This window comes from Rattus norvegicus, chromosome 1 (assembly GCF_021556685.1).
Source record: "Rattus norvegicus strain SHRSP/BbbUtx chromosome 1, alternate assembly SHRSP_T2T, whole genome shotgun sequence".
NCBI classification, from domain to species: Eukaryota; Metazoa; Chordata; class Mammalia; order Rodentia; family Muridae; genus Rattus; species Rattus norvegicus.
Window position 1 is genome coordinate 38,970,210 of NC_141534.1, and position 20,725 is coordinate 38,990,934.

Here is a 20,725-nt window from a genome sequence, read left to right on the forward strand (position 1 = left end):
AACCAAAAATTGGTTCTTTCAGAAAATCAACAAGATTGATAAACCCTAAGTCAGACTAACAAGAGGACACAGAGAGTGTGTCCAAATTAACAAAATCAGAAATGAAAAGGGAGACATTGAAAGGAAAATTATACAGATTTAAGGTTTTAAAAAATAAAATTAAAAGAATAAGTTTCAACATCCAGGAACCTAGGGCTAAATACTGTGAAAAGCAAGTCCAGGCAGCTCCTCCCTGCCGCTAGGACTAACAGACCATAAAGATAAAGAAAAAGAATGCAGGAACCAGCCCGAGTTATCAGGACTGGCCCAAACCATCTGGCAGAAAGGCACCTCCCCCAGCTTACTCAGAGTCACACCTTAACCAGATATCCTTCAAACCCTGATACACGCCTATCTTCCAAAATCCTGTATGCTCCAGTCAACACGTACTCTCCTGCTATGCTGTAATCTCACTGCCATGTTTAAATGAGCCAATCACTTATAGCCACGCAAGAAATTAGCCAATTGTGTGTAACCGCGCCAAACCCCCTAGCCTTCCCTATATAAACCCCTGACTTTTGAGCTTCAGGGTCGACTCCTCTGTCTCCTGCGTGAGATACTCGTCGGCCCGGAGCTCCGTTATTATTAAGCGGCCTCTTGCTTTTACATCAAGATCGGTCTCTCGTGTTTCCTGGAGCGCACCACCCCAAGACTTGGGCGAGGTTCTTTCAATTTGGGGGCTCGTCCAGGATCGGTGCGTAGCCCCTGGGGACCCAAAGACCCCTTGGAGGTACGTTGGTGTGAGTGCTGAATGTAAAATTGCGGTCGCTGTGTGTGTGTGTGTGTGTGTGTGTATGTGCGTATCTCAGTACCAGTCTGTGTTGAGGGAGTGGATGTGGAATCCCACCCCGTTTTGAGGGAGTGGATGTGGAATCCCGCCCCGTGTTGAGGGAGTGGATGTGGAATCCCACCCCGTTTTGAGGGAGTGGATGTGGAATCCCGCCCCGTGTTGAGGGAGTGGATGTGGAATCCCACTCCGTGTTGAGGGAATGGACGTGGAATCCCACTCTGTACAGCTGCTTCTGCATTTCGAGCCTTGGAAGACGTTCCACGGGCAGAGAACAGTCAGGAGAGCCCGACAGTGGGCAGTCAGGAGGACCTGACTGTGGTTTTCTGGAACCAAGGAGACGGAGGGCTCCTTTTGCCCAGGCGGGAGTTGATGCGGAATCCCACCCCATCTGAGGTAGCGTTTGGCCGGCTGTATAAGTCCCAACGTAGGTGAGCGTGTCTGAACGTTTTGGTGATTTTCGTCTCTGTCTTCGTGTTGTCCCTGTACTTGTTCTTTATAATGGGTCAGACTGTGACAACCCCTCTGTCTTTGACTCAAGACCACTGGATGGACGTTAGGGCGAGAGGATGGAACCTATCAGTGGTAGTTAAAAAACAACCTTGGCTGACTTATTGTTCCTCGGAATGGCCCACGTTTGGTGTTGGATGGCCATCCGTGGGGACTTTTGATTTACTAACCATCAGGGCCGTGAAGGCTATTGTTCTTCAGGAAGAAGCGGGGTCTCACCCGGACCAGCAGTCATACATCGTAGTGTGGGAGGACTTGGCACGATCCCCACCCCCGTGGGTCCGTCCATTCCTCCCACCCCTCCGCCCCGGCACTAAGATCCTGACGGTCCGGGAAGATGATGAGAAGGAGAAAACAAAACCGGAACCTAAGAAAGAGAGCAGGCATAGCCCGCTGCCTGCGCATCCCCCTAAGATCTACCCCGAGATTGAAGAGCCTCCTGAGTGGCCTGATTCCCCACAGCCCCCTCCATACCCTCAGGCTCCCCAGCCCTCGGCTGCTCCCATGGCTCTGCCCTCTGCCCCTCCTATGGCTCAAGGAATTGGGGGAGGAGGGCCTTCAGCTGGAACGAGAAGCCATCGAGGAGCCTTCCCGGAAGGACCAGGAGATTTGACCGTAGCACTCCCTCTCAGAGCAGTCGGGGCTCCCCCTACTGACCAAAACGATTTACAGCTATTACAGTATTGGCCTTTTTCCTCCTCCGATCTTTATAACTGGAAGACTAACCACCCTTCTTTCTCTGAGAACCCCAGAGGGCTCATGAGCCTAATTGAGTCACTGATGTATTCCCATCAGCCGACGTGGGACGACTGCCAACTACTCCTACAAAACCTCTTCATCACCGAGGAGAAGGAGAGGATTCTCCTCGAAGCTCGGAAAAATGTCTGAGACAAGACTGGGCGACCAGTCCAGACCCTGGTCGAGATAGAGGAAGGATTCCCACTGACCTGACCCCATTGGGATTATAACACGGCACAAGGTAGGGAACGACTGTCCAATTATCGCCGGGCTCTGGTGGCGGGTCTCAGAGGTGCTGCACATCGGCCCACCAATCTGGCTAAGGTAAGGGAGGTCATGCAAGGGGCAACAGAACCCCCTTCAGTTTTTCTAGAGAGGCTTATGGAGGCATATAGGAGATATGCCCCGTTTGACCCAACGTCTGAGGGACAACGGGCTTCAGTGATTATGGCTTTTATTGGACAGTCAGCCCCCGACATTAGAAAGAAGTTACAACGGATCGAGGGGCTACAGGACTACACAATAAGAGATGTGGTGAGAGAGGCAGAGAAAGTGTATCATAAGAGAGAGACAGAGGAAGAGAAGTTAGAGAGAGAGAGAAGAGAAAAGAGAGAAGACGAAGATAGAAGGGATCAGAGACAAGAGAAAGTTTTGACTAGGATTCTGGCCACAGTAGGAGAGAGAGAAAGGGGAGACGGGACTAGACAGCTAGGGAACCTGGGAGATGGAAGAAGGCAGGGATCAAGGAGGCCCAGAGGAGATCGACCGCGTCTAGAAAGAAATCAGTGTGCAGTCTGCAAAGATACTGGTTACTGGGCACGTGAATGCCCCAAGAAGAAACAGGAGGTAAAAGTATTGTCCCTAGGAGATGATGAAGACTAGGGGAGACGGGGCTCCGTCCCCCTCCCCAAGCCTAGGGTAACTTTAGACGTGGAGGGGACTCCTATACATTTTCTGGTCGACACGGGCGCTGAGTTCTCTGTTCTGCGGACACCGTTGGGAAAATTAAAAAGGGGTGAAAAGAGTGTAGTGATCGGGGGCCACTGTGCAAAAATCATACCCATGGAATACCTCCCGGACAGTGGATCTAGGACGGAACAGAGTGACACATTCATTCCTAGTCATACCGGAGTGTCCTATGCCCCTGCTAGGGAGAGACTTGCTGACCAAATTAAAGGCACACATAACTTTTGCCTCTCATCAACCAGAGGTATCCTGGGGAATAGGAGAGCCTCGGGCCCTAACACTATCTCTACAATTAGGAGAATACCAGCTCTACCAAAATAAACCGAGACTTCCCGAGGGAATCCAAGACTGGCTTAACCGATTCCCTGGAGCATGGGCCAAGACAGGGGGGTATGGGAATGGCAAAACAAGTTCCCCCAGTGGTAATTGAGCTTAAGTCTGGAGCCACCCCCATTGGGGTCCGACAATACCCCATGAGTAGGGAAGCTAGAGAGGGCATACGCCCTCACATTACCAGACTCATTCAACAAGGAATTCTGGTTCCATGCAAGTCTCCATGGAACAGGAACACCCCCCTTCTCCCCGTAAAAAAGCCAGGGACCAATGACTATTGCCCAGTGCAAGATCTTAGAGAAGTTAATAAGCGGGTCCAGGACATCCATACTACAGTGCCAAACCCCTACAACTTACTCAGCATGCTACCACCTGAGCGGATATGGTACACTGTCTTAGATCTCAAAGATGCTTTCTTTTGTCTGAGATTACATCCCAACAGCCAACCCTTGTTCGCCTTTGAATGGCGCGACCCCGAGAGTGGACAAGTCGGACAGCTTACAAGGACGCGGCTGCCCCAAGGATTCAAAAACTCACCCACGTTGTTCGATGAGGCTCTGCACCGAGACTTGGCCTCTTTTCGGGCCAAAAATACACAGGTAACTCTCTTGCAGTGCGTTGATGACCTTCTACTGGTTGCGGAAACTCACAAAGATTGTGAAATTGGGACTCAAAACCTCCTGGTTGAGCTAAGCGAACTGGGATACCGGATCTCCGCCAAAAAGGCACAGTTATGCCAACAGGAGGTAACTTACTTGGGATATACCCTAAGAGATAGACAGAGATGGCTCACGGAGGGCAGAAAGCAGACGGTGATGCAGATTCCAACCCCGACCACATCTAGCCAGGTGAGAGAATTCCTGGGCACTGCGGGTTTCTGTAGACTGTGGCTCCTAGGGTTCGCGACTATGGCAACCCCCCTATACCCCTTAACTAAAGAAAAAGGAGAGTTCACCTGGACTAAAGACCATCAATTGGCCTTTGAAACTCTCAAGAAGGTGCTGCTGCAGGCCCCGGCACTAGCCCTACCAAATCTAAGTAAACCTTTTATCCTATATATTGATGAGAGAAATGGCGTGGCCAGAGGAGTCCTAACCCAGGCCTTGGGGCCTTGGAAATGACCGGTGGCCTACCTATCAAAGAAACTGGACCCTGTGGCTAGTGGGTGGCCTTCCTGTTTACGAGCCATAGCAGCAACAGCTATACTGGTCAAAGACGCTGACAAGCTGACTATGGGACAGAGTGTTATGATAGTGGCTCCACACTCGCTTGAGAGCATTATCCGACAGCCACCAGACCGCTGGATGACCAACACCCAGATGACTCGCTACCAGAGTATTGCTGACTGAACGAGTGAACTTTGCCCCCCCCCCCAGCTATCCTCAATCCTGCTACCCTGTTACCTGAGGCTGGTGAAGCCCCTATACACAAATGTGAGGAAGTGTTGGCAGAAGAAACTGGAGTCCGGTCAGACCTCACAGACCAACCATGGCCAGGGACAATGACTTGGTACACCGACGGAAGCAGCTTCGTGGTAGAAGGTAAGAGGAGGGCCGGGGCAGCGGTGGTGGATGGAAAGGCTGTCATATGGGCCAGCAGTCTGCCTGAGGGCACATCGGCCCAAAGAGCAGAGCTTATTGCATTGATCCAGGCCCTAAAGCTGGCAAAAGGAAAGACTATTAATATTTACACAGACAGCCGGTATGCCTTTGCTACAGCGCATATCCATGGGGCAATATACCAGCAGCGTGGACTCTTAACATCTGCTGGAAAAGACATTAAAAATAAAGAAGAGATCCTTAGCCTGCTAGAGGCTGTTCACTTGCCCCATAAAGTGGCAATAATACATTGCCCAGGACACCAAAAAGGGACCGGACCCATAGAAAAAGGAAATCAAATGGCAGACCAGGAGGCAAAGAAGGCAGCTCAGGGACCTATGACTTTGACAATAAAAACTAAATTTCAACCAGAGACCAAAGAGACTGACAAAAGGACTCTCAAAGAAGAGGGGCGAGAATATTTGGCTGATATACATCGCCTTACCCATCTGGGGGCTAAAAAGTTAATAGAATTGGTTAAAAGGTCCCCTTACTATATTCCTGGATTAAAGAAGGCTGCCGAAAATCTGGTCAAAAACTGCCGTGCCTGTGCGTTTACTAATGATGGATCCAACAGGCTCCTAGAAGGAAGCCGTTTGAGAGGAGATAGACCCGGAACCTATTGGGAAACTAATTTTACGGAGGTAAAGCCTGCCCGGTATGGAAATAAATATCTACTAGTTTTTATAGACACTTTTACAGGCTGGGTTGAAGCATTCCCTACCAAAAACGAGACTGCCAACGTGGTGACCAAGAAGATACTGGAAGAAATCCTACCCCGTTTTGGGGTACCCAAGGTAATCGGGTCAGACAATGGGCCTGCTTTTGTCTCCCAGGTAAGTCAGGGAGTGGCCAGGCAACTGGGGACCAATTGGAAATTACACTGTGCATATAGACCCCAGAGTTCAGGACAGGTAGAGAGAATGAATAGAACATTAAAAGAGACCTTGACAAAATTAGCCTTAGAGACCGGCGGAAATGATTAGACAGTCCTTCTCCCTTATGCCTTATTTAGGGTTCGAAATTCCCCGGGCCCTTTTGGTTTGACCCCTTTTGAATTGATGTTTGGAGCTCCTCCACCCATTTATATGTCTATAACAGATAAAATCAGCCCTGACATCTCTTTCTCTCCCTCTTCCAACCTCTTGATTCGGCTCAAGGCCTTAGAGACAGTAAGAAAAGAGATATGGACACAATTAAGAGAAACCTATATTGCTGGTGATACACAGGCATTGCACCAGTTTGAAGTGGGAGACGTCGTCTTAGTGAGGAGACATCGAACAGGAAACTTGGAGCCGAGGTGGAAAGGACCATATCTGGTACTGCTGACGACGCCCACCGTGGTCAAAGTTGAAGGAATTCCCACCTGGGTCCATGCGTCTCACGTTAAGAGAGCACCCCCTGAAGCTGATCCAGATAGATGGACGCTGAAAAAGACTACTAATCCTCTTAAGTTACGCCTGTGTCGTAGGGGCGACCTTTCACCAGAGACTTCAATCTGCCCGAGGAAGGTCTTTAACTGTGCTTGATTTTCAGATGAGAAGAAGGATGCTTTCTCCATGGATGTTTTTATGTCTTACAGTTGTAAGTGCCTCCCCGTATCAAATCTTTAATTTTACCTGGGTTATTACTAACCAAGCGGGGGACATTGCAAATTCCTTCTCCATAGTCTCTGCCACCACGCCTTGGTCTAATTTAGAAGTAGACCTCTGTCGGTTGGCCCTAGGAGCAGACACTACATGGGGCACCCCGATCACTATTTGCCCCAATCTAAACCTGTAGACACCCAACAGAGATATAGCACTGTCCCAGGATGCTATAATGCTGCAGCCAGGACATACTTGACTATGGCACCCATATATGTCTGCCCAGGGCCACACAGAGATCGCTCCCTGACCACAAAATGTGGCTATACCCCAGACTACTATTGTGCCTCTTGGGGATGTAAGCCGACTGGTGATACTTACTGGAACCCATCCGCCAGTTGGGACTATATTACGGTTAAGAGGAAGAACCCCCCGACCCAACAACTTAATTCGGGACCTACACCCCTTAACCGAAACTGTGTTCATAATTGCTGCAATCCTTTGGTTATATCGTTCACGGAGACAGGGAAAGAACAACACTGGGAAGGCCGTGGATACAAGTGGGGCCTGCGCCTATATTTAAAAGGAAAGAATCCTGGACTAACTTTTAAAATAAGATTACTTAAATATATTCCAAATCAGCAAAATAATGTTGCTGTGGGTCCTAATTCAGAGTTACACCAGAATAACCCAGCCCAGAGTCCTAGAAAGATATCTGCTGGCATTGTCACCCCTCGGGCTCCTCCTCCCCACTCCATCTTTCAACCTACACTCCCTGCAGGCCCCCCCTCTACCGCTCATCTCGTTTTGACTTTAGTTAATGCCTCAATACAAGCCGTTCATGAGGCCAACTTCACGCTGTTAGAAGAATGCTGGGTTTGTTATTCCTCCACCCCACCCTTTTATGAGGGAATTGCCAATTTGAAAAGATTATTGTTTACTAATGATACCTCTAGCTTACGGTGGAGCCCACCGGAAAAACAGGATCTGACTCTCAGTAAGGTCTCATGCCTAGGTTTGTGTCTCCTTGGGCCCAACATGCTGCCTCCAAAAGCCCTGGTAAAAGTTGGTCATCAGATTTTGTTGGTAAATAGCTCCTTTCAATATATTTCAACTTCTAACAACACCTACCTTGCTTGCTCGTCAGGATTGACTACCTTTATAGTTACCCAAGCTTTTCTTTTAAAACATGATTATTGTGTACAGGTTGCCCTTCTTCCACACCTAATTTTTTATGAGGTTGAAGAGTTTTTAGGATTATGGGAAAAAGGGGCCAGAACTCTGTCCAGAACTAAGAGAGAACCCATAACGACAATTACTTTGGCAGTTATTCTTTGATTGGGAGCCACAGGGGCTGGGACAGGGATTACCTCCTTGATCAATTCTAACCAACAATATAGTCAGCTTAGTGCTGCAGTTGATAGAGACATCCAAGAGCTACAATTGGGCCTAAAAAATCTTAAAGATTCAGTTACTTCTCTCTCTGAGGTAGTCCTACAAAATAGGAGAGGACTAGACCTCCTTTTCTTACAGCAAGGAGGATTATGTGCTGCCCTTAAGGAAGAATGTTGTTTTTATACAAACAAAACGAGGTTAGTGGAAGATAGCTTACAGAAAGCCAGAGAAAGACTTGAAAAAAGGAAGAGAGAGAGAGAGAGACACAAAAAGGGTGGTTCAAGTCATGATATTCCCAGTCACCATGGATGACCACATTGTTTTCAGCCCTGGCTGAACCTGTGCTTCTTGTCTGCCTAGCTCTAATTTTTGATCCCTGTATAATTAACAAAGGCATAGCATTTATTCAGAACCAGATAGACGCAGTAAAGCTCATGATCATACAGAGACAATACCAGCCTATAGTTCAATTTGAGACAGACCTGAGGGACACTGGTGAGACCAAATACGAGACTTGATATCAAAATTCTAAGATTAGAATTACTTAGTAGAAGAAGGGAATGAAAGGAAAATTATACAGATTTAAGGTTTTAAAAAATAAAATTAAAAGAATAAGTTTCAAAATCCAGGAACCTAGGGCTAAATACTGTGAAAAGCAAGTCCAGGCAGCCCCACCCTGCTGCTAGGACTAACAGACCATAAAGATAAAGAAAAGGAATGCAGGAACCAGCCCGAGTTATCAGGACTGGCCCAAACCATCTGGCAGAAAGGCACCTCCCTCAGCTTACTCAGAATCACACCTTAACAAGATATCCTTCAAACCCTGATACGCGCCTATCTTCTAAAATCCTGTATGCTCCAGTCAACACGTACTCTCCTGCTATGCTGTAATCTCACTGCCATGTTTAAATGAGCCAATCACTTATAGCCACGCCAGTAATTAGCCAATTGTGTGTAACTGTGCCAAACCCCCTAGCCTTCCCTATATAAACCCCTGACTTTTGAGCTTCAGGGTCGACTCCTCTGTCTCCTGCGTGAGATACGCGTCGGCCCGGAGCTCCGTTATTATTAAGCGGCCTCTTGCTTTTACATCAAGATCAGTCTCTCGTGTTTCCTGGGGCACGCCACACCGAGACTTGAGTGAGGATCTTTCAACAAAACTACAGACTCAGAGGAAATTCAAAAAATCATCAGATCTTACTATAAAAACATATATTCAACAAAACTCGAAAAACTACAGGAAATGGACAATTTCCTAGACAGATACAAGGTACCGAAGTTAAATCAGGAACAGATAAGCCAGTTAAACAACCCCATAACTCCTAAAGAAATAGAAGCAGTCATTAAAGGTCTCCCAACCAAAAAGAGCCCAGGTCCTGACAGGTTTAGTGCAGAATTCCATGAGACCTTCATAGAAGACATCATACCAATATTGTCCAAACCATTCCACAAAATTGAAACAGATGGAGCACTACCGAATTCCTTCTATGAAGACACAATTACTCTTATACCTAAACCACACAAAGACCCAACAAAGAAAGAGAACTTCAGACCAATTTCCCTTATGAACATCGACGCAAAAATACTCAATAAAATTCTGGCAAACCGAATCCAAGAGCACATCAAAACAATCATCCACCATGATCAAGTAGGCTTCATCCCAGGCATGCAGTGACGGTTTAATAGACGGAAAACCATCAACATGATCCATTATATAAACAAACTGAAAGAAGAAAACCACATGATCATTTCATTAGATGCTGAAAAAGCATTTGACAAAATTCAACACCCCTTCATGATAAAACTCCTGGAAAGAATAGGAATTCAAGGCCCATACCTATACATAGTAAAAGCCATCTACAGCAAACCAGTTGCTAAAATTAAACTAAATGGAGAGAAACTTGAAGCAATCCCACTAAAATCAGGGACTAGACAAGGCTGCCCACTCTCTCCCTTTTTATTCAATATAGTTCTTCATGTTCTAGCGAGAGCAATCAGACAACAAAGGAGGTCAAGGGGATACAGATTGGTAAAGAAGAAGTCAAAACATCACTATTTGCAGATGATATGATAGTATATTTAAGTGATCCCAATATTTCCACCAGAGAACTACTAAAGCTGATAAACAACTTCAGCAAAGTGGCTGGGTATAAAATTAACTCGAATACATCAGTAGCCTTCCTCTACACGAAAGAGAAACAAGCCGAGAAAGAAATTAGGGAAACGACACCCTTCATAATAGACCCAAATAATATAAAGTACCTCGGTGTGACTTTAACCAAGCAAGTAAAAGATCTGTACAATAAGAACTTCAAGACTCTGAAGAAAGAAATTGAGGAAGATCTCAGAAGATGGAAAGATCTCCCATGCTCATGGATTGGCAGGATTAATAGAGTAAAAATGGCCATTTGACCAAAAGCAATCTACAGATTCAATGCAATCCCCATCAAAATACCAATCCAATTCTTCAAAGAGTTAGACAGAACAATTTGCAAATCCATCTGGAATAACAAAAAACCCAGGATAGCTAAAACTATTCTCAACATTAAAAGGACTTCAGGGAGAATCACTATCCCTGAACTCAAGCAATATTACAGAGGAATAGTGATAAAAACTGCATGGCATTGGTACAGAGACAGACCGATAGACCAATGGAACAGAATTGAAGACCCAGAATTGAACCCACACACTTATGGGCACTTGATTTGTGACAAAGGAGCCAAAACCATTCGATGGAAAATAGATAGCATTTTCAACAAATGGTGCTGGTTCAACTGGAGGTCAACATGTAGAAGACTTCTAATTGATCCATGCTTATCACACTGGACAAAGCTTAAGTCCAAGTGAATCAAGGACCTCCACATCAAACCAGATACACTCAAGCTAATAGAAGAAAAACTAGGCCAGCATCTCGAACACATGGGCACTGGAGAAAATTTCCTGAACAAGACACAAATGGCTTATGCTCTAAGATCAAGAATCAAAAAATGCGATCTCATAAAACTGCAAAGCTTTTGTAAGGCAAAGGACACTGTGGTTAGGACAAAACAGCAACCAACAGATTGGGAAAAGATCTATACCAATCCTACAACTGATAGAGAGCTTATATACAAAATAAACGAAGAACTCAAGATGTTAGACCGCAGGGAGACAAATAACCCTATTAAAAAATGGGGTTCAGAACTAAACAAAGAATTCACAGCTGAGGAATGCCGAATGGCTGAGAAACACCTAAAGAAATGTTCAACATCTTTACTCATGAGGGAAATGCAAATCAAAACAACCCTGAAATTTCACCTCACACCAATGAGAATGGCTAAGATCAAAAACTCACATGACAGCAAATGCTCGAGAGGATGTGGAGAAAGAGGAACACTCCTCCATTGTTGGTGGGATTGCAGACTGGTAAAACCATTCTGGAAATCAGTCTGGGGGTTCCTCAGAAAATTGGACATTGAACTGCCTGAGGATCCAGCTATACCTCTCTTGGGCATATACCCGCAAGATGCCCCAACATATAAAAAAGACACGTGCTCCACTACCTTCATAGCAGCCTTATTTATTATAGCCAGAAGCTGGAAAGAACCCAGATGCCCTTCAACAGAGGAATGGTTGAAGAAAATGAGGTACATCTACAAAATGGAATATTGCTCAGATATCAAAAAAAATGACTTTATGAAATTCGTAGGCAAATGATTGGAACTGGAAAAATATCCTGAGTGAGGTAACCCAATCACAGAAAAACACACATGGTATGCACTCATCGATAAATGGCTATTAGCCCAAATGCTTGAGTTACCCTAGATGCATAGAACACATGAAACCTAAGACAGATGATCAAAATGCGAATGTTTCACTCCTTCTTTAAAAGGCGGAACAAGAATACCCTTGGCAGGGAATAGAGAGGCAAAGATTAAAACAGAGACAGAAGGAACACCCATTCAGAGCCTTCCCCACATGTGCCCCATATATATACAGCCACCAAACTAAACAAGATGGATGAAGCAAAGATGTGCAGGCCGACAGGAGCCAGATGTAGATCTCTCCTGAGAGACACAGACATAATACAGCAAATACAGAGGTGAATGCCAGCAGCAAACCACTGAACTGAGAATAGGACCCCCGTTGAAGGAATCAGAGAAAGAACTGGAAGAGCTTGAAGGGGCTCGACACCCCATATGAACAACAATGCCATGCAACTAGAGCTTCCAGGGACTAAGCCACTACCTAAAGACTATACATGGACTGACCCTGGACTCTGACCTCATAGATAGCAATGAATATCCTAGAAAGATCACCGGTGGAAGGGGAAGCTTTTGGTCCTGCTAACATTAAACCCCCAGTGAATGTGATTGTTGGGGGGAGGGTGGCAATAGGGGAGGGTGGGGAGAGGAACATCCATAAAGAAGGGGAGGGGATGTTTGCACAGAAAAAGGGAAAGGGAATAACATTTGAATTGTAAATAAGAAATACTCAAGTAAACAAAAAAAAAAGAAAAAGAAATTATAAAAAAAAAAGAATGAATACTAAAAACAAACTCATCACTTGTTTATTCTGCATAAATAAATTTCATTTTGCTAGTCAATTATTCCAGATCAGTGCTACATCTGGACACAGTACCAGGAAGAGCTAACCTATTAAAAAAAAATCCCTGATGTGTGTATGTGTGTGTGTGTGTGTGTGTGTGTGTGTGTGTGTGTGTGTGTGTGTATGAAAGTTGAGTGAGATGCCGAAAGCTAAAAGATATATTGATGACATTTGCATTGTAGTGTGTGTTGTACAACTTGAGTGTGGTAGAAGATGCTACATGGTACAAAATTTTTCTTAAACATAATCCTCAAGCCTCTGAATTTTTTTTTTTTTTGCTTCTGCTTCTCTTCCTTGCAAGTATTACGATTGTACCATCGTACTGATATGACTGGCTTTCCATAAGCTTTGGGGAGTCAAGCTCAGGTCCTCATGATTGAGTAGGTACCAATATACACAGAGAGCTATCTCCCTGTCCCTAAATATCTATGCACAGAACAAGAATGTGCATCATAGAAGACCAACTGAAGGGTGACACTGATAATCTCAGAATGTGACTGTCTCTTTTACTGAGACTAGGTTTTGATAGTCTAATAATGATTCCCTAAATTCTAATGACAGTCAATAATAATGATAACAACAACAACAACAACAACAACAACAAAGAGCAATGTGTATCTGTCATATGTCAGTGTCTAAAAAACCCCAGGTAACTATCCTCCAGTTACACTATTTCATTGCTTGAAGTTCATGTTGATTGTATGCAAGAGTACATAAAGTCTAGGTGGAACAGAGAGACTGAATTATTATATTGTTAATTTTAATTTGTAGGATAGAGAATAAACAAAACAAAAACAAAAACAAGCAGACCTGTGTGGTATTATGTAGATTAGGCTAACTGGGCTAAAAAGACTCAACTTACCTATGAAATCCATCAAGCCATTAGTTAATGACCTAGACTAAATACTTTAGGGAAAGTGACTGAACACCAGCACTCATCTCTCTCTGCTTCCTGACTGCAGAAGTCATCAAAATGTCAAGATGGCTCACATTCCTGCAGCTATGCCATTCTTATTATAATTAACAGTTTCCCCGGGAAATCTCAGCCTAAATAAACTCTTCTTTATGTTATTTTTGAACTTATTAACAAAAAAGTGACTAATACATTGGTTTTAAGTATTTCTTAAACTACAAAACCTTTGTTCATAATTTACTGAAAAATAAAACAACTTTCTTGTGTCATGACCTACTTAAGGGGTGAGGAATTTAACCATATCCTGAAGTGAAATATCTTGTGGTTCACATGGATATATGATGCTAACAGGAATATGTGCTGCCTTAAAAAAAATCCCAATTGTTACAAAAGTGATTGCAACTGTTATCAAGCGAGTAAGGTATAAATACATTCCTCAAAGTCCAACATTGCAAAGGATAACTGTCTACATCGAAGAATTCTCTAGATAAAAATCAGTTTATGATGCTATGAAATCCTTTTAAGTCCTATGGGCAATACAAATTTGAAGTATCTTTGACTGTGTCTGGAAATTGAGAATCAAGAAAGTCATAGATTAATACAGCAGCATGTGAATTTGTCAAGTCCTAAGCCATTATTCTTCACTATGTGTGAGGCCTTGATTAACCCATTCTTGGTGTGAAACAGCTATACTGGCTCATTATTGCTAGGCATGTGTACTTGACAAAGCAGTATTCGTGTACAGCTTTGCTTTTTAATTCCATATCCTTATGGTCAACCACAGCCTAAAACTATTGAGTAAAAACTTTCAGATATAAACAACTGATACATGGTTTAACAGTTAAATACAGTTCTTCTTTTCCTTTATTTTTTTTTGCTATGAAGAAAAAATATCAATTGATCTATCAATCAATTAATCAATAGGACACCTTGACCAAAAGATAGTTGGAAGAAGAAAGGATTTATGTGTGACACTTCTATGCCAAAATCAGGGCAGGAACTCAAGCAATGAGTATGAAGCAATGCTTCCTGCTGGTTGTCTGAACTTCCACATTTCAGGCCTACACGTCCAGGGAATGGTACCAATAACAGTGGGCTGGGCCTTTCTGTATCAGTTAACCATTAACATTATTTTCCAGGGGTCTGTCTGATCTGGTCAATCCCTAAAGTAAAACTGCCTACTTCTGTGACGGTGTAAAGTTTATAGTTAAAGCTAAGTAAAGCATAATCCTATAAGCAGTATTGTAATAAAATTTGAAACCATCCCAGGCTCATTCATTTAAGACATTAATTGAAATATATATTTTTACCAACACTCCTACTTACAGAAATCAACTATGGGGTTTTGGAGCCCATCTCACGCCAGTAATAGAGAACTAGTCTACAGTATGTACTTTTCAAAGAGCAAAAAATTGTTAACAGTGTCTTCTATTGTGATATGGCTTCTATAAATTGAGCGGATGGACATGCTTCATGAAGCTCCCACACCCACACTAGAGATGAGGTAGAAACTGCAAGCTGGACCTGTAGTTGTTCTCAAATACTGGGCTGTATCCTTTCTCAATTGCTGTATCAATGACAAAGCCTCCTGAATCATTGGAGGGTCACAATCACACAACTGTTTCTGCCTAGTGAAGAAAGTATTCAAGAGAATTCAGCCTGTCTATGGACTACAATAACATACCTCAAATGCATGAAAAGAAGATGGAAAGAATGAGCCGTTTGGAAATTCATTTGTCAAACACTGCATACTATTATTCTTCTCTAGTATCCAGTTTGTACCATATTTCTCACCAACCAGGACTAGAGATTATTCACATAATAGCCAATGTCTATGCTTCGGAATAAGTTCTTTTCAGTTCCTTTGATTTAGGCACAGGCATGTAGGACACTCAAAGCAAATGACAAGCAAACAAAGACCATTGAGAGACTTCCAAGGAAGTGTTTCTGCATTCCTTAAATAAGGCTTTGGAAGAAATGCCTTTTAATGCCCTATTGAGTATTTGTAAAATTGTATGTGAAGTCGTGATGCTCTGGAGCAATTTTGAAACTAATGGAACAATATGAGAGCAAGCAGAACTATTAGTGAAGTACAGAGAGAAGTCAGGAAAGATATTTGCTGTGACTTAAAGAAAGTTGGATACTTCAAATATGATGATATTTATTATCCAACATTAAAAATTAATTTTCCAGGTTGTATAGATATCTAAGTGGGTCATAACCCTTGCTATGCAAGCATGATGAACTGAACTCAGATCTAAACTCACAATTTATTTTTAAGTCCCTGGGATTCTTTCCAAGAACAAGAGATTACATTTCACTGGAAAAAAAATTCCACAGTCCATTGTGTTCTCTTATCTCAATATGCATTCTTTTGAAGAATGCTGACCCAGAAAGAAGTTTGGAAATATACCAAGAAATGAACCTCCAAGGTTATCGTAATGATTTGGTCATTTTAAACTGGCAGCCACAATAATCTTTCTGTCAGATTTCACATGCATCCTTCAAAGGATTTTTGCATTTGTGTAGCCTGTTTTCTTAACCTAACTGTTATGGACATTATGAAGTTCCAGAACAGGCATTGAGTCATAGTACTGTCTGTATCTAGCGTAACATTCTAGAAGATGATGGACGTATTAAAAATTATTGCTCAATTAAAATACAAATTGAAACATTTCATATTTTACATTATGCTTTAGATATAGACCTTTGAACTAGATAATGTGAAAGGTTAAAAATGCAATAATTTACCCACCATTTGTTGTATTTCAATGTTTCTTTTGTACTTTTTGTTGTACTGATTCATCCCTAGGGTACTTTAATCTTCACATATGTATTTACCTTCCCAGGTTTGTGACACTGCCTTTTCCTCTCTTCATTGTTCTTTAATCTCCTAAGCCAAACATTTCATTATTATGACAAATGTTCCAGGAACTGAAAATTAATTTTGATTGGCAGGATGGGCTATTTTTAAAATTCAATTAATCTGCTCTTTTAAATGGCTCCTGAATTAAAAAAGAGACGCATTTTATTTTATTTTTAATTCAACATTTAGATCAGCTCTCTCGTGCCTAAATAACTCTTGAGACAATCCCATTCTTACCAAAGCTTTGATAACTTCTGAAATACCCTTCAGTGACAATCCTGATTAATACATATACATATATGTGTGACTGTCACTTTCTTGTGTGTGTGTGTGTGTGTGTGTGTGTGTGTGTGTGTTTGTGTTTTATACATGTGTATGCCTTCGTGTACAAAGTTCTTGTATATATGTATGACAAGTTTGGAGATGAGAATCAAGCACAGTGCATCTTATTTTCATTATCTATCTATCTATCTATCTATCTATCTATCTATCTATCATCTATCTATCTTTTGAGAATGGTTTTAGAGTTTCCAGACTCAGCTCGACCATAAGTCCAGCAAATTTTAGGGGTATACTTGTCTTTGTTCCCTTTGTATCAATGCATACTGCTAAGGTTACAGACATGCATAATCTGGGTCTTCATAGATGCTCAGTACCAAAAGCCAAGGCATCATATTTTGATTCTGCCCACTAAACCATGTGTCCAATCCTGCCTACTACTGTCTCAACATAAATAATTGTTGAACACAGCTCTTTACACTATAAGTCAAATAATCTACAATGAGCCAGACTACTTCTTGAACCTTTCTTGGGCTGCTATTGTGCAGTACATGGAAGAATTGGAGGATTGACAAAATAATTATAATGCCATTCATAATATAACTCTCTAACAATCTATAGACTAAATGAGAGCAATCTTCCATTTCACCTACATACCTGTGTTCTACCCTCCCCATGTATAGAGGGGACTTTAATTTAGGAGGGAAAGATGAATGAAGAATATTAAAAATGATTGAATAAACATAGAAAATATTTATATTTACTCTGAAAGGGCACCCCACCCCACATAAACATTTTAAAATAATTATTTACTGTAGCTAGCCTGTCCAAAAGATACATAATCCCAGTATTTTATTTACAAACTGTAAGACTAGATTTGTCAGGTTTTCTAACTATTCTAAATTTCAAACCAACATATTTCCCTTGTTACATGCATCTCTTGGTTACATGCTCATGTCCATTACCTCTCATGGTGTGCCTCTCCTTCTTTCTTCTCATCCCATGGTCTCTTGTGAGACACCTTCCTCAATTATCAAATCCCCCTTTTTCTCTCTACTGCCCAGTCATAGGATCTAACCTTTCATTAACCTTTAAATTGGAGAGCAGTGTTTACATAACAAAATTGGTGTACTTAAGAATTCAATTGTCTTGGGGGAAATCAGAGATACAGAATTTAGCACTGGGAATACGTAGTAACCAAAGTAACACCAGACTAACACTGAACACACACACACACACCAAAGAAGACGGCATGGAAAAATTGTAAGATCCAAGGACAAGGATCTCTGTGATGAGAAAATCTCTTTCATGTGTGACAGGGAGGTAAGGAAACATTAACAATAAGGTCATGTAAACAATACCTGTATTATGACAATATCTGCTGATATAAAAACATGATGGGATAAATCTCATTAACTCTTGGTAAACTGTTGTTGTGTATCTATATATAAAAGTATGGTTGTCTTTTACCTCGCTAGCTTCAGCACTGCAGTGCCCCAAGATATCTGCTAGATATTTTGGCGGAAACACATGCTAATTCTTCAGTGGTGGCTCAGTGTCTCCAGCCACTTTCCTACACTCAAACTGTCACATAAAAGAAAACACAACACAATAACCTTTGTCCCGATTGATAAGATATAATTGCCCATCTAAACATACAAAGCCCAATACACATCCATCACCTAAGGACATTAATAACAACCTGTATATACACAGAGCAGAATCTTAACATCAGCCTCCATTGTTGTTCTTTGGCTCCTCTCCCTGTCCATCCTGTCTCTTCCTCCTTTCCGTTCCAGTCTCCTCTTCTTCCTTCATACTTCTCTCCTGCCCATCCTTCCGTCTCATCCAATGCCAGGCCTCCTTGTGTCCTGTACCTGCTCCTCACCTGTATTTTGCAAATTCAATGGGGAGAAGTTTCTGGTGAAGTCACCTGAGTCCTGATTATGTGACTAGGTAGCTGTCCTTGAGGCAGTGAAATTAGCATTAAAATACAGATATCTCCAAGGCAAACCACAAAAATAAATAGCTCTATTCAATTAATTGATAGCAAGAGAGGGAGAATCTGTTTTCTCTTGGTATAAGACTCAAGATACACAAGCTAATTCAAAGTGTTTAGGTCTAAACACATAATCACATAACCACACAAGCAGCACTAATGGAATACAGCAAGTTTTATATATTCATATGTATGAGTGTCTGTGTGTCTTTGTTCTCTCTCACTCTGTGTGTGTGTGTGTGTGTGTGTGTGTGTGTGTGTTTGTGTGGCCTGTGTTCCACCCTGCCATAGGGGTATTCGGCAAGTCAGTTGGAGAGGCATTTAGTGATGACCTTGACTGCTTTTATTTGCAGTCTGCTGCTGAATTCAGGGAAGTGCCATACATGACAGAGAGCATGAAAGAAAGAAGTATAAGATGGGGATAGGGTGCAAAGCTGAGGTTCCCTTACTTCTAAGCCTGTAGTTGCCACTGGATAACCACACAGAAGTATATGTATGTGGGAGTGGGCATTCACAGGCTATATTGAAGCCAGGATAATTGGGGGCCCTTGGGCTGAGGACAACTTCTATCTTAGGGCTGCTGAAATGGGAGTTCCGGCTTAGCTCATTGGTGATTTTAAGTAGTTTAGTGTCAGTTGTCAGTAAGCACAGGGAGGACTTCTATGGGATTCATAGACTATAGATCTTTAGGACAAGGCCTTCTCTTTGCTGTCCACAGTGGTTCTTGATGAAAGAGATAGTCTATGTTTATGCATACAATTTATTGACTGTCTATCATGGAAAAATGGATGCATAGCAACTTCTCAGGGTGGCCCAAAGATTAAATAATTTTTGCAATGTGAAATTTTCAGGAAAAGTAACTTATACAGTAAACATTCAGGGCCTCTAGGTTCCTCATTAGGATTGAGAACCTCGTTTTCAACTATGTGACCGTTGTAGAGAGTATGGCACGTGTTCCAGGCCAAGATTCTGGCAGGGAGCAGAAAGGAACCTATAGTCTCACATATGTAAGCAAGTTTCTGGAGTCTCAGACCTACTCTACCTTACCAAGTTGCCTACACTTGTCAACTGATCGATGTGTGTGTCAGGGTATAGGGGTGTGTATGTGTGTGTATGTATGTATGTATGTATGTATATGTAAGAATAATAACTGAAAAATAAGCCATGAATTTGAGAAGGGGTCAGGATAGAGGTTGAAAGTCAAAAAAATATAGTTATTTATGTAGTGGTTCTTATTTTCAAAGGGAATCTCATGGATCACAGGATAGCCTTGTACTTAGAGGGTAGCTTTAATTATTGATCACTATGGTTCTATCTAAGTGTTCGGATTATAGGTAAAATCTATACTCTATACTCCTGATTTATATGATCTGGGGTACAATCTAACTCTTTGTGAATGTGAGGTAAACTTCAAAAGAGCAATCATTCCAGCCTTATTAACTTAGTTTGACTGAAAGTATCATGTAGATCCATATGTAAGACAAATTTTTATTTCCTTGAGTGATATTTAGCTCGCTAAAATTTTTGTAAATATCATTTGATTACAATCATTTTTATATTACAAACTGAGTGAGATTTTACTAAATGCATTCACTCTTCCCTTGGAACTGTAAATGTATATTGGAAAAATACATTTAATTAAACTGTAAATGTAATATAGGAAAAAACTTCGTGTACTTGTCTTCATTTTGAAACTGTCTCCTTTGCCATCTTAAAATATGGGTATACTCTTGTTTACCTACATGTATAGACATGTTAACCATTTAAGGAGTTGTTTTAATTGTTCTTTTCTATTTTTTCTACTTTTATTTGAATATATTTTATTTGTCCATAACTCCCCTATGCCTTCCTCACTCTCCCTTCTTCTATGAAGTTGTCCTGCACCCGTCCACCCATCCCTTCTTGCTTCCCTGTCCTGACATTCCCTTACACTGGGGAGTCAAGACTTGGCAGGACCATGGGCTTCTCCACCCATTGATGCCCAACAATGCCATCCTATGCTACATATGGAACTGAAGCCATGGCTCTCTCCTCGAGGATGATTCAGATGGCAGTTTAGTCCCTGGGAGATCTGGTTGGTTGATAGTGTTGTTCTTAAGAGGTTACAAACCCATTCAACTCTTCCAATC

The 20,725-nt window shown here is 42.3% G+C and overlaps 1 pseudogene across 1 annotated transcript; it reads left to right on the top strand.

The window, feature by feature from the left end:
- The first annotated feature begins 1,327 nt into the window (after window positions 1–1,327).
- On the top strand, window positions 1,328–6,500 carry LOC108349732 (uncharacterized; annotated as a pseudogene). Its single transcript, XR_015648416.1, has one exon. The product of XR_015648416.1 is annotated as an uncharacterized LOC108349732 (transcript).
- Window positions 6,501–20,725: the final 14,225 nt, after the last annotated feature.